The sequence below is a fragment of the Sardina pilchardus genome, chromosome 7, assembly GCF_963854185.1.
Source record: "Sardina pilchardus chromosome 7, fSarPil1.1, whole genome shotgun sequence".
Lineage (NCBI taxonomy): Eukaryota > Metazoa > Chordata > Actinopteri > Clupeiformes > Clupeidae > Sardina > Sardina pilchardus.
The window spans coordinates 3,340,704-3,355,703 of record NC_085000.1 but is presented as its reverse complement, the minus strand read 5'-3'; the positions used below and the strand labels follow the sequence as shown (position 1 = coordinate 3,355,703).

The following is a 15,000-nucleotide window of genomic DNA, read 5'->3' as shown; positions in this document are numbered from 1 at the left end:
AACACACTTTGAAAAGAAAAGAAAATAAACGTTTTCACGCGACTTGCACTTATTTGCTCACTGGTTTGTTGTTGGCTAGCTGTTAACTTTCAGCGTGCGTGACTTCTCCTCACTGACTAGCGTTCTCTCTCTCTAACAGGAAGTTGCAACCAGCCATTCTGATAGGCTGATTCGTATTAAGTGACAAAACTTCCTGTAAGAATTAATAATTGAAACGAAATCATTTTTAATCCTATTTATTATACTAAATCATGAACTTTATTTATTATATCACTATATTTATTCAAAAGTATTTTTATTGTTATTTATTCAAGAATGTATTTATGGCTATTTTAACCTGGGTTACACCCTCCCCTCTTGAATCTATGCAAGTCTCTTTGCATACTTTAGTGTCTTTTTGCTAAAGTTAGGCTCTAGAAGAGATTTAGTGACAGCTTCACTCAAACTCTGAAATAATGTTTGCACAATTGTCACTACCCAGATAGCAAATCATTTTGGCTTTCCTTTGGCATACATGTGGCCTCTTTGGGCTTTGTTTGGCACAGGAAAAGGCCACTCAAAGGTTTTTGGGCAACCTGTGGCTTAATTATGATCTGCCTTAATTCTGGCTAAGTTATGGATTACGTCTGGTTAGCCAGCCGACAAGGTGATGAGCGGGACCGCATCTCATGACTTGCGCGTGCGTTCTTTGGGCGACCTATGGCTTAATTATGATTTGCCATAATAAATAAAGGGCGCCATGTAATTCTGGCTAAGTTATGGATTACGTCTGGTTAACCAGCCGACAATGTGATGAGCGGGACCGCATCTCATGATTCATGGGTGAGCTTTGGCTGTATCATGGCTTGCCAAAAGAATGCACAGAGACCGGGAATTTTGAACATTCGAATTCATGCATTGCCCGGAGAAGAGCCTCCATCAGTTTGCCGTTGTGATAACTGAAGGTAAGTAGCCTACATTTATTCTCTTTATAAAAAAATATGTTGTTGTTCTTGTGTATAATAACGTTACGCCTTGTATTTAATGTAGCCTAAAAAGACGTGTTAGATTTGAAGTAGGTAAATCGAGTACACCCGCTACCTTGGCGAGCAGGCTAGGCCAATTGTTAGCGTACCGGTTGGAAATATGCAGACAAAAAAAATATAGCATTAGCCTTTGCGTATTGCAGAAAGCTCCCACCTTTAAACCTACGAATCCGTTGGCCAAACTTGTTGCTAACTGAGGATCTTGCTCTCCTGGCAGTACATTAATATCTTCAGGAGACTGTCATTGAGAGCTAGTGGCATAACTGTAACTTCACAACGTAACGTAATCACAAATCACGTAAGCCTACAGGAAGTTAGATAATTGGAGAAACGCATTTCCCCATGCAGTAGGCCTTGTTCCTTTGTAAAAAATAATGTCCAATTGTACATTGTACATTTAAGAATATTCTATGGTAATTAGGCCTAATTTCTCTGGATGTGACAGAACTCTGTTTGGATGTTTTAGGAAAGGGCTGTCCTATGCATGGTGCTAGGAGGGTGTAAATAGATGGATGGCTAGCTGGGCAAATACATAGCCTATGACATATATGTTGAGGATTCAGAACTGCCTTTTTATATTAAATGATGCTTTTGTATTCTTCAGCTCTTCTGCGTGACCTGTTGGTGAACCAACAAATCCTGTTGGACCAGCAGAGGAGCATGTGATACAAATAATTCAAGACCTACACTAATCCATCAAGATGTCCCCCACCTCCAAGCATATTCCCTATTTTCCCCTGGGTGACACACAGGCTCTGGAGGCCTTGGAGGGTGACCTGGCAACCCAGCGGGACCTTCGTCAGGAATTGGTGAGCTGCTTTGATTTCTCTAAGAGTGGGTAATGCTGAATGAATGGTAAAAATGTTATGGTAATACAACCGGACCGGTTATTTTTCTTTTGTAGGTCATCACTATTGGATTGGCAGGGGGAGCCGATGTCAAAGATGTCTTTTTTGAGAAACTGCATCTGAAGGCAGTAGTGATTGGTAAGCATTTAACTGTTCATCACTGTTTATTACAAGCATTCTGTTCTAGGCTCTGATAACTCTTTTCCAAAAGCTCCTGCACCTATGCGTCTTCTGTCAGACAATTATTCTTAGTAGAGTTTAACAGAACTGAACTTCCAGAAAACTTCCTGAAATGTTTCTTGGAGACACAGACACACAGCCCCACACACCTATCTCCCACACTATGAGTTCTATTGGAACTTGCATCGTGAAAAATATTGTAGCATGCATTATTGCTGTTTAAACCCAGTTATATCTGTTAAAATCACTGACACAAACTTTCTTTGTGTATGTCTTCAATTTCAGATGCAGTGAGGCGCAATCCAACCTGCTCGGCTGCTACGGATTTACAGATCGGCTACAAAGGCTACGAAGAGATGGTTTTACTGGGCGCGATGTGAGGAAAAAACGTCAGCCGGCTCCCAACCAGGAGCTGCAAACTGAATGAATACCAATAAAAACAAATATTCACTTTAAAATACATTGTCACTTTTTTTGTGCATAATCCACATAGAACATAATTTAACATTTTAATTTATGAGCCTAGGATACTAGGACATTTTTGCCTAACTAATCCACATAAATAAATAAAAAAAATAAAGTAATGAATTAATAAATAAATTAATAAATAGCTATACTTTGGGTCAGTTATGGCATCACTGTGGGTCAGTTATGGCATCTTTTTGGCAAGGTTTTGGGATTTTGGCCACTCTTTGGGATACTTCTGGCTACATTTTGGTATTCCACAATAGGTTTTGGCTGGGCTTTGGCCTGCTTTTGTTTTTCTTTTGGCATGCCTAACTTGGGCCAAATTTGGGCCGTACATCATTCCAAAGCTTTGCCAAAATGGCATGCCAGTTTTGGCCCAAATTTGGGCCATAATGATTTTGCTATCTGGGTAAGGGGTTTCCTAACTCATTATAAGTCAGTCGTTTTGTTGGTTCTCTGTGTCTTGCGGATCTTCTCTCTGTATTCTCAATCTCACTTCCTTCTTCCTCATTTCTGTCTTCATCAATCTGTGTTTCATCTTGATGTGTAGCTTCACCATCTTCTGCAGGTTCAGATTCAACACTTCTCACGGAATCTGTTCCGTGACAGGCCTCAGGTTCAGCTTCAGTTGTTTCTGTTTCAGGATTTGTTCCTTCCACAGGTGTTTCTGCTGATTGTTCAGGTGAGTTTTCCTTTTCAGATGTGTCATTTGTTGTGACGGGTTCCGTTTCAGTTAAGTGTTCAGTGTCATTTCCAGGTGGGTTTCCAGATGAGGCTTCAACAGATTCCTCCGGAACGCTGTTCGAGACTGTTTCAGTGCCCGTACAGGTAGGCTCGACAGAAGAACTGGGCTGCTCTCTGGAAGGCATAGTCCTAGAGTATTCTCTAGTGAATCGTATGGGTTCTGAGACTGGATCGTAATAGTAATACGACACAAAGTCATCTTCAACAGAGTTAAACTCTGACTCTTGTTCTTGCTCGTCAGGACTAGGCTGTGGGTGTTGACGTGTACTGGGTCTTTGAGGTTTGTCTGACACAGCTGGGGGTCCTCCCTCAGAAACTGGTAAGAAACCACATGGTAACAAGAGGTCTCTGTGCAGCGTTCTAAGGGGACCATCTTTGTTCTCCGGCTTAACGGTGTAAACTGGAAGGTCTCCATTCCGGCTAACAACGACATGCACGGTTTCTTCCCACTTGTCAGCCAGCTTGTGCTTTCCTCTTATACGAACATTCCTGACTAGTACACGATCACCCACATCCAAGGTGGATTCAGTGACACGTCTGTCAAATCTGACTTTGTTTCGGGCTGCAGTCTTGGCAGCATTCTTACTAGCCAGCTGGTAACTCTCTTGGAGATGGCTTTTCAGAGCTCTTACATACTCAGAGTGAGACTTCTGGTTGTTGCTGTTCAATGGGACATTGAAGGCAAGGTCGATAGGCAACCGAGGCTGACGGCCAAACATGAGTTCGTATGGCGTGAACCCAGTTGTCTCGTGTTTCGTGCAATTATACGCATGCACCAATGGCTTCACGAAGTCTCGCCAGTGAGTTTTGTCTTGGCTTTTGAGAGTACCTAGCATGTTTAATAGAGTCCTATTAAATCTCTCCACGGGGTTTCCCCTGGGATGATACGGTGTTGTTCTCACTTTTGTAATGCCTGCTAGATCACAGAGTTCTTTAATTGTCTTAGACTCGAAGTCTCGGCCTTGATCGCTGTGTAGTTTTTCAGGAAATCCATAATGGATTATGAAGTTTTCCCACAGGCATTTGGCCACTGTTCGAGCTTTCTGATTAGGAGTTGGAATCGCCAGTGCGTACTTAGTAAAGAAGTCAGTGATCACAAGAACATCCGTGGTATTGCTTCGGTCTGGTTCTATCGATAAAAAGTCCATACAGACAAGCTCCAGGGGTCTTGTGACTTGGATGTTCACCAAGGGTGCTGCCTTCTCTGGTGGTGTTTTACGACGTACACAGCGGCTACAACTCTTTATCTTCTTCTCAACGTCAGTAGCCATCCTGGGCCAAAAGAATCTGGATCGTGTGAGGTCAAGGGTCCTGTCAAAACCCATGTGACCCATGTCATCATGAAGGCTTTTCAGCACCATGTCTCTAAACTTCACAGGCAAAACAATCTGGTATTGAGTTTCTTCTCTGACCTGCCTTTTCCTGTAGACAATGTTGTCTTTCAATTCCAGCTTGTTCATCTCTCGCAAGAAGATGGGAAGATCTGGAAGCTCCTTCTTAACAGCTGGTGGAGGAGATTCCCCAGTTTCCATCAGACGGATGATTTCACAGAGTGCAGGATCGGCTCTCTGTTGCTGTATCAAATCTTCCTCTGATATACTGGGAATGACTGGGAATCCATCACAATGTTCAAAGCTGTCTGGAACCGCTTTAGCCATCATGGCAAGGGATGTAACAACTGGATTGATGAGACCATTCTCTTGAATGTTTACAGGAGGGCAGACGAGATGTTTTTCACAGACAGCGTTCACAGTTTTGGAGGAGATCCGTGTGACTGTGTCAGACTCAGGTAAGTGGTGGTGTATGAACTGACGGATTCGCTCCTCTTCTTTCTGAGAGACTAGGTCATTCACAGGTTCAGCATGCGGACGTCGCGAGAGACCATCTGCATCGAGATTGCGTTTACCCGCTCTGTACTGCAGCTGGAAGCTGAAGGTGGAGAGGGCAGACAACCAACGGTAACTCGTCGCGTCCAACTTGGCGGTTGTGAGCAGGTAAGTTAGCGGGTTGCTGTCTGTGAACACTGTAAAAGGGATTCCATACAGGTAGTCAGCGAACTTCTCCGTTACAGCCCACTTGAGGGCTAGAAACTCAAGTTTGTGAGCTGGATAACGAGATTCGCTCTTGGACAATCCACGGCTTGCATAAGCTATAACACGCATGGCTCCCTCCTGCTCCTGATATAGGGCTGCTCCTAATCCAGTCGTGCTTGCATCAGTATGTAACACATATGGCAGCTTTGGGTTGGCAAATCCTAACACTGGAGCAGTGGTGAGTTTGTCAATGATGGAATCGAATGCGCGTTGACAGCTGTCAGTCCATCGTGTTCCGAAAGGTTCTCTTGGCTTGAAGTACTGGCCGCTGTTCTCTTTTGACCTGCTGTTCTTTCTAAGAGGTGGGTACCCCGCAGTGAGGTCATTTAATGGCTTTACAATCTTCGAATAATTCTGGATAAATCGACGATAATACCCAGCAAAGCCTAAAAATGAGCGTAGCTCTTTGAGGTTCTTTGGGGTAGGCCAAGTCTTCAGGGCCTCAATCTTTTGGGGGTCTGTTTCAACGCCATGTTGAGACACGATATGGCCTAAGTACTTTACAGACGTTTGGAAGAATTTGCATTTTTCCAAGGACAGTTTCAGGCCATACTCTTTAAGACGGTTCATGACATTGAGGAGACGGATTTCATGCTCTTCGAGAGTTTCAGAAAAGATTATGATATCGTCTAAAAAGACGAGGACTTCTTTGAGGTTGATATCCCCCATGCACTTCTCCATCAACCTTTGAAACGTACTGGGTGCGTTCGTTATACCCTGAGCCATTCTATTGAACTCCCAGAACCCCAATGGGCACACAAAGGCTGTTTTGGGTTTATCAGCTTCCTCTACTTCAATCTGATAATAGCCTGATTTGAGGTCTAGGACGGAGAACCATTTTGAGCCTGTGAGTGCAGAGAAAGTCTCCTCTAGGTTAGGCAAGGCATAAGCATCCTTGATTGTCTGCAGGTTCAACTTGCGATAATCGACGCAGAGTCTCACATCCCCATTCTTTTTTCGGACTACTACTATAGGAGAAGAGAATGGTGACTCTGACTCACGAATTATTCCTGCCTCACTCAGCTCTTGAAGGTGTCTCCGTACTGCGTCGAGGTCTTGTGGACGAATGGGTCGAGGTCTGTGCTTGAAGGGAGTCTCATCGCTCAATTTGATCTGGTGCTTAACTTTGTCTGTTCTACCAAAGTCTGTGTCATGTAGAGCGAACACTTCTGGCATAGCACATAGCTTTTCTTCTATTCGTTTTCTCCATTCAGCTGGAAGTGGGGAGCCATCGAAGTTTAAGTTCAGCTTTACATCGTTGAAGGACTTTGGGGAACTACCGTGGCGTGCAGCATTAGATGGTGTACACTTGTTCTGGACAACTTCCTGCAACGCATGCACCTCAGCTATGATGCTTTTTGCGGAAAGGATTATGTCGTGCTTGCTTTCGTTGCGCAACACCACAGGCAGCTTTTTGGATGGATTGTTAGGCAGACTGAGTAAGCAACTAGTGACTAACATGCCTCCAGGTAAGGAAGACGAGGAGGGGGGTTCGACAACAACCCATCGGTCTGAAGCTTGGCTATTAACATGGGCTAACGCTTCAATCACACAGCTTTGACCAGCAGGGATAACTGTGGGATCTTTTCCTGGTAGCCTCACTAGTCCTAAGCTGCTGTTTACTTTTTGCTTGTTTCTCTGTTGCATTACTTGAAGGACAACTCTGCTACCATATGGGAGAGCTTGAAGATCTGTGTTTGCTTTGGAGCAATTCTCGTACACTAGGTCTAAGGTGTTTGTGCCAATCAGGAGTGTGGATTGGGCACTAGGGCGTGTGTCAGGAACAACCAACGCAAGAGTTGGCACATTGATCTCGGAGCCAAAACAGTTCTTGGGGAAAGTGATGTTTACTTCTATGAATCCTGAATACGGCACAGTTTGGCCATTTGCAGCTTCAACTTCTAACAGCTCGTTCAAAGGGTGGATCTCCAGGTTGTGGAGGTTGTTTTCATAGAAGGATTGTGACACTGTGGTCACTTGAGACCCTGTGTCGAGAAGGCAGTTACAAGTTTGTCCATCAATGAGCACACAGGCTGTGTATTTAGCTCCAACTAGTCCCTTTGGCAGGTTCACGTTGCGGGATCTGCTGTGTTTAGAGGTGGGACGGTTTTCACTGCCTTCAGCTCTCATTTGTCCCGCAATGAGGGCTGACTTCAGTTTAAATGCTGGGGAGAGGATGAACCATTTTGACTGTCCCACGAGGCCTGTTTTTCTTTCAGCTGTATTTTCTTTTCAGCTACTAATGCTGGATCTGGCTCATTGTCACAGGTGGGAGCAATATGGCCATCTTCGCCACAATGAAAACAATACCATGGCCTGGGTCTGGTACTAGGCCTCGGGGTTGAAGTTGAAGGGCTATCAGATGCTTGGGTCTTGGGTTGACGCTTTGAATTGTATTGTGCCACATTGTCCTTTGTCTTTGGGGGTTTCTTTGATTTTCTGCTTGTGAGCTGGCTTTTCAACTCTGCAACTTGTTTCTTCAGTTCAGCGACCTCGTCTGGAGATGCGCTGGACTCTGCTTTCTTTGTCTTTTGTCGAGTGAGTTGACTCTGTAGCTGAGCAACTTGCTTCCTCAGTGCAGTGAGGTCATCCTCCACTGATGTATCGGCTTCGAGAGAGCTTGCTGTCAAGAGACGGACATTGGCTTTCTGCTTTGAGGCACCAAGGTGCTTCTTCATTCGGTTCTCTTTGGAAGTTTGCTTATCTTCTTCTATACGCAGTTGCATCAGCAAATCTGAGAAGGGAGGTGGGTTGTCTCTCTTGCGTTCAAGCTGCAGGTCCGCTATCAGTACATTGTCCCAGCACCCTCGACAAAACTGGCGCAGGAGGTGACGGTCAGCTTCACTGGCAGATAGACCACCTCTCTTCAATACTTTGGTGAGAACAGTCTGTAGTCTGTGTAAGAACTGGGAGGCTGTCTCTCCAGTATTCTGGAACGTGTTGAGGAACACAGCGAAGAGCTCATCACCATCTTGTACAATTCCGAATGCTGAATCTAGCAGCTCAAGGTAGGCTTCAGGCAAGGCCTGTGGGCCTAAAGGTTTGATAACGTTGGCTGCTGGGGGAACTAAGCTTTCCAGAATCTTTCTTGAGCGTTGTAGGTCAGACAGAGCTGGATCTTTTAGAATGAGCTCAACGCTAGTTCTCCATGTGTCAAAATCTATTTCGTGATTCGGGCAAGGGGTTTTGCCAGAGAATTGTCTGAGTCTGAATGACGCATGCATCACTGGTGCAGGGGCATTACTTTTTACTACATGTTCCACAATCACTCGTTGCACTTCAGGAGGATTAGAGTAACTTGCAGCAGTCATAGGGGCTTTATTGTCTTTAACCGGACTGAAAGCTTTGGCCTCAGCATCACGTTGGGGAGTTTCATCAGGCTCTTTTGTCTCAACAGGAGAGGTTGCTTGTGGCTGCGCCACTGGTGGTTGTTCTTGTTCACTCTCGACTTCAGTGTGGGAAGACTCGATTTCAGGCTCATTGACAGGCTCTGTACGGACAGCTACTGATTTACTGCATTCAGACAGCTGTTCTCGCAGGATCTCTTCATAGGATCGACCACTCAGTTTAGCGATCTTTTGCAGTTCAGTCAAGAAGCTTTGGACGGCGCCACCAGTCACAGTGGGGACATATTCAGCTGACAGGGATTTGATCTGATAAGTCACTTCACTAGGGCTCTCATAGCTATGTGGAAGCAAAGGCTCGAGGGCTGTGACTGCAGCTCCACTCTCATACTCCACAATGGCATTTCTGTGGTATGGGGATTCAGGGTCATCTACTCTGATTGTTCTCCCGATACGTCCATACCGGTTCAGGAAGTCAGTGACGTCTTGATCTTTGTCTGTGTCAGTAAGTCCACTAATAATGACTGAGTTAGGCACTTTTACATTTTCTCTATCTACCACTTCCATTTTGGCCGGACTTGGTTCTATTTTAGGTCTGGGTGATAGAATTCTTAGTGAAATAAAGTAATTATCTCTATTTTAGCACTCAACTGCTCCTGGCTGGCTCGCCATTTATATTGTAGCACTTACCTCGATTTGTGATAAGTTATGCTATATTAGGACCAGTGACTAGGCTCGTAGGGAGCAGAAGTGGCTAAAACAATAATTACAGCAAAATAACATTAGACACACCACAGACCATGAATTCAGTTTTAAATGCCGGCTTGTTTATATTGGAAAAGAGCAAAACTAGAAAACATACATTGGTACCATTAGAGACATGAAATGGACAATATTCAATAAAGAATTGGAATCCAGTATAAGTATCTGTCTCAAGTGATTACCTCTTCTTTCAGGTAATAAAGCATACAGTTCAATCTTTTAACTTGTTTTAGTTTAAAGAAAGTAATTATCAAGTTTAGTTTAAAGTTGCCTTTAACTTACTATTTAGTTTCCATTTAGAGTTAACTCGGTTTCTGTTTAAATCCTATTTTAAATTGAATAACCTAATAAGACTTTTCACATTAGTATTAATGAGTTTAAATTAGGCTAAAGTCAAATAGAAAATATTATTTCAATTAGTACGTACTTTAACTTTAAGTTCAACAATATCTAATTGTCAATAGCACTAAATGCTTTAAATCAAAATGATCAATGCAGCAATAGCTTTAAATCAATAGCAGCAATAGCTTTGAATCAGTAGCATTAACGCAGCAAGTGCTTTAAATTAGTAGGCCTATTTTTAGAATCAGGCATTAGCTTTTAGCTATCTAAACCAGTGAGCTACTAGGTTTAGCGGGTTCAAAAACAAAATCAAAACAGTGTAGCTTTGACATGTAACAGTAGGCTAATACCATCAGGTTTCAAAGATAACATTCACCATTCAATATAACAGTAAGGCTGTAAACGTTAGTGAATAAAACTATCAAATATCATGTTAAACAGTGCTTTCAGTAACAATGCAATTCAATCCAATCAAATGTGCTAAACAGTCAGTGCATTTAACCTTGCTAGCGGCCAGTTGAGCAATCCAGTGAAATCCACGTGGAAAACGTGGAGATGAGTTAGGTTTCGGTTTCGAATGAGTCCCACGCTACCGCAATTCAGAAGTCCAATAAACAATCCTCTTGACACGAAAATGACGATGGCTTTTAAAAAGTCCTACCGCAAATTCCAAAGAAAGAGTTCTTGTTGTTATCCCAATGTCGATGGATCCGATGGATGCAGCTAGATGATGCTCCGATGGTTCTCTCGGGTGGGAGGCTCGCCAGCGGTGCGTGGCTCCAATACACGGTGGTTACTATACTCTCTAATATGTGAAAATAACACAGTCTACCTCGTAGACCTTATGTAACACAAACACACTTTGAAAAGAAAAGAAAATAAACGTTTTCACGCGACTTGCACTTATTTGCTCACTGGTTTGTTGTTGGCTAGCTGTTAACTTTCAGCGTGCGTGACTTCTCCTCACTGACTAGCGTTCTCTCTCTCTAACAGGAAGTTGCAACCAGCCATTCTGATAGGCTGATTCGTATTAAGTGACAAAACTTCCTGTAAGAATTAATAATTGAAACGAAATCATTTTTAATCCTATTTATTATACTAAATCATGAACTTTATTTATTATATCACTATTGTTACGACCCCCTGTGCCCTCTTCAGGCCTGGCATGGCCAATACACACACATGGCCATCTTGGCTCAACTGATTGGTTAATGGTATACACCTAGGTTAATGGGTTGGGCTATATACAGGGTTGTTTCTGTCTCCCTCACTCTCTCTCTGGGTCACATTTGGGTTAGGCACATTCTGATTTAACGACACATTGATTTCTCTCCAACACACACCTTATCTCTAGCTTTACCCTTTACTTATATTTTGCAACACTAGACTTTTACTGACGCTTACATTACACCCACGCACTTACATACCTTATTATTTATCCCCTAGACATCTTAGAACTGCAGTAATTTCATATTCTTAATTATTATTAAATAAATATATTTTGGTTGACCAAACCACTGTTGTCCGCCTTCCTCTTTATGTACGGTCTCGAGCCGGCCGTAACATAAATTGGGGGCTCGTCCGGGACAACAAGTAAATTGTAACATTTGGACCTTTAAGTTACTCGCAAAAATCCAGGTGAGGCGCTCTCTTGATTAATTCAATTAGCCTATTAGCAGACTCCGGCTAGTAAGAGTATCCCAGCTAGGTTGCTTGCAGCCTCTCCATCGGGGTACTGTTTGTTTCTTTCTTATTAGATTATTCTCTGGGGGGTAATCCTGGTCGGGAGTCACGCATTCCTGTCGGGGGCACGCTTCGCGCAGTCAATTCATTGTACTGTGACGAGTTCATGCGTTATCCAGTCGCCCCGAGGCCAGCAGGCCCTCGAAGACTAGCCAGGTGAGTTAGTTTGGTTGGGTATAATTAGGACCGGAGCTCTGTTTAATTATCGGATACGGCAAAAATAGCAGCGAGTCGCTGGATTCACCTGGATTTGTGTGGAGTACCTTGTGCAGTGTGCGTAAATTTGGGTAAGTCAATGTCACGTCAGTAGTGTTGCAGTTTGTGTGAAAGCATTCGCTGTTTGTTAAAAATGCGCGATATGCAAAATCATTGTGTTTGTTAAAGGTAATGATAACTTGGAGTTGTAGAACAGTAGCGAGGATTACTTGCCAGTTAAGCGATCATTAAATAGCATTTTGTTTGTGAGTATAGCTTTGTGGAGCTCTTGTTTAGAACTTTGGTTCTTATGCTATATAGTGTTCTGCTTGCAGGTCATCCTCAAGCTGTTGCTGTGCGTGTGCATATCTTATTTGTGGAGAGAATCGTCATTGTGCCATTATTTATTGTGACCTTATTTTAAATCACTTAGGTAGCAATAGCTGCTTTTGTCTTTCTGTGTTTACACTTTAAGTGAGAATTTGCTGGTAGCTGTCTGTAGTTGTCTTGTGGTAGGCTTGATCAGTGAGGTTATGGCTACATTTCTCGAAGAGTTCATAGGTGCTCCCTCAGAGAAATTGCTTGCAGGTTTTACTAAAGACCAGCTGTGGCAACTTGCTGAGCACTATGGATTTATTATAACATCTCAAGAGAAAAAATTAAAAGAAACGTTGTTTATAGCCGTTAAAAATGAGCTGATTAATAAAGGTGTGATCATTGCTCAACCTGGTCCTAGCCAACCGGTTTCATCAGTGCCATCTGCAGCGGGTAGTGGCCTTGCAACAAGGAGTACAGAGGTATTGCAGGACAAGTCTGATGTGGACAAGCTTAAAACTGACCATGAGGTTAGATTACTTCAGGAGAAAGAGCTGGAGAGAGATTTTGTACTTCGCAAGCTTGAGATTGAGATGGAGTCAAAGAAAATGGAACGAGAAGAACGTGAACAGGTACGCCAGCATGAGCTTGCTCTAAAGAAATTAGAGTTGGAATCCCGCTCTCCTTCCCCTACATCACCTCCAGTAAGCCCTGCACAGCCCATGTTTGATGTAGCTCGTAACATCCGTTTAGTTCCTCCCTTTGCAGAAAAGGATGTCGAGAAATATTTCTCACATTTTGAGAGAGTAGCTTCCACATTAAAGTGGCCTAAAGATGTTTGGCCCATTATGCTTCAGTGTGTTTTGACTGGTAGAGCCCAAGATGTATTGTCTGCCCTTAGTTTGGAGCAAAGCAGGCAATATGACTTAGTAAAGACAACCATCTTGCACGCTTACTCATTAGTTCCTGAGGCATATCGCCAACGGTTTAGGAACCGACAGAAGTTAGATCCTGAAACCTATGTAGAGTTTGCCAGAGAGAAGGAACGGTCCTTTGAGCGCTGGTGTAGCTCTGAGAAAGTTGAGTCTATGGAGGATCTCAGGCAGCTAGTTCTTCTTGAAGAGCTTAGAAATTGCCTTCCGGAAAAGGTAGCCACCTATTTGCATGAGCGTAAAGTTCGTACATTGGATGCAGCAGCAGTTTTGGCTGACGAGTATGTGCTTACACATAAATCTGTTCTCGACTGTAGATGGGGTAACAGTTATGGTGGGAGTGACCAGGGTAGACTGAGGACTAGGGATTCTGGTTCCACACAGTTCTGTCCCTCAGGTAGCTCTAGCCATGCCCTTACTACTAAGTCGGACGTCACATGCTTCTATTGCAGAAAACTTGGCCATAAGGTTTCTGAATGTCATGCTCTTAAGAAAAAGGAAGAGGCTAAATCAGTGGGTTTGATAACAACTGTTTCAAGAGAAGCCCATGCTACCTTGTACAGCCCGCCCACTGGTTATGCTCCTTTTATCACAAAGGGAGAAGTTTCCTTGCCTGGTCAAAACCATCCTGTCACCATTCACATCCTCAGAGATACTGGGGCTACCCAGTCTCTCCTGTTGGATGGTGTACTCCCTCTGTCGGACAAGACTGCAACGGGCAGGAATGTTTGGGTCAGAGGCTTTGAGGCTGTGACTGTTCCTGTACCCCTCCATCAGATTCACTTGACCTCCCAGACGGTCACTGGTAAGGTTGTGGTGGGCGTACGGCCTTCCCTTCCAGTACCTGGAGTGTCATTTATCCTTGGGAATGATCTGGCGGGAGGTAAAGTTTGTGGGAAAGGGTGCGTTTTGTCGTCAACTGTTGATGCGCCTGTGTCTGAGGTGGGACATTTGGAGAATGACTGCATTGAGGAGCCAGTTTGTACTGTGGTGAAACAGCTCCCAGATTTAGATCTTGGACAAACATCTAGTAGTTCTTCTAAGACCAAGTGTGTGAATCAGACTGACCTGTTGGGTTCGCCTGTTGGTCAGGTGAGTCTATCTGTTGAGGCCATTGAGGTAAAAAGTGAGACACCTATGGTGGAGCCTCTGGTGGAAATTGATGGTAGTGCCTCAGCTGACACTAAGGGTAGCCTAGAAGTGTATTTACCCTCATTGTCACTATTGTTGTTTTTGTTAATGACCTTTTTTTCTGTCTTTACAGTGCATAGTACTGAGCTCGGGTTGGCGCCACCCATTCGGTGCTTGTGCTCTGTGAAGGACAACACAGTGGGACAAATTTGGTGTTTTGTGCCTTCTGTTAGTGGATATCATTGTGGTAATTTGGTTCTGTGGTTAGTCTATTTGGGTTTAAGAGGGGAGTCTTGGCAACATTCCCCATTATTTCCAAAAACTACACCAGGATAAGTTTATGTGGGAAATTAGGTCTTATTTTGACACCTTGTTTAGTTTATTTAAGATGGTGTTATTGTATGGAGCGCTTGAGTTTATTTCATTTTATTACGCATAGCCTCTGTGTGTTTTCTCTTGTCCATTCTGTTCTCTACTGTCCTAGGGCCCAGGATAGGGAGATGGCTGTGGATGTTGTTAGGACCACAGGAGGTCTTTGATATTTGTTCTGAAGATTTCCCTGAGGAAAACTTCTTTAGGAAGGGAGGTGTTACGACCCCCTGTGCCCTCTTCAGGCCTGGCATGGCCAATACACACACATGGCCATCTTGGCTCAACTGATTGGTTAATGGTATACACCTAGGTTAATGGGTTGGGCTATATACAGGGTTGTTTCTGTCTCCCTCACTCTCTCTCTGGGTCACATTTGGGTTAGGCACATTCTGATTTAACGACACATTGATTTCTCTCCAACACACACCTTATCTCTAGCTTTACCCTTTACTTATATTTTGCAACACTAGACTTTTACTGACGCTTACATTACACCCACGCACTTA

General features: G+C 43.7%; 1 protein-coding gene across 3 annotated transcripts in view; it reads left to right on the top strand.

The window, feature by feature from the left end:
- The window catches only part of rap1gapa (RAP1 GTPase activating protein a), a 93,488-nt gene that overhangs the window by 68,895 nt on the left and 9,593 nt on the right, over positions 1-15,000 (top strand). The gene's annotated exons all lie outside the window — the stretch shown is intronic.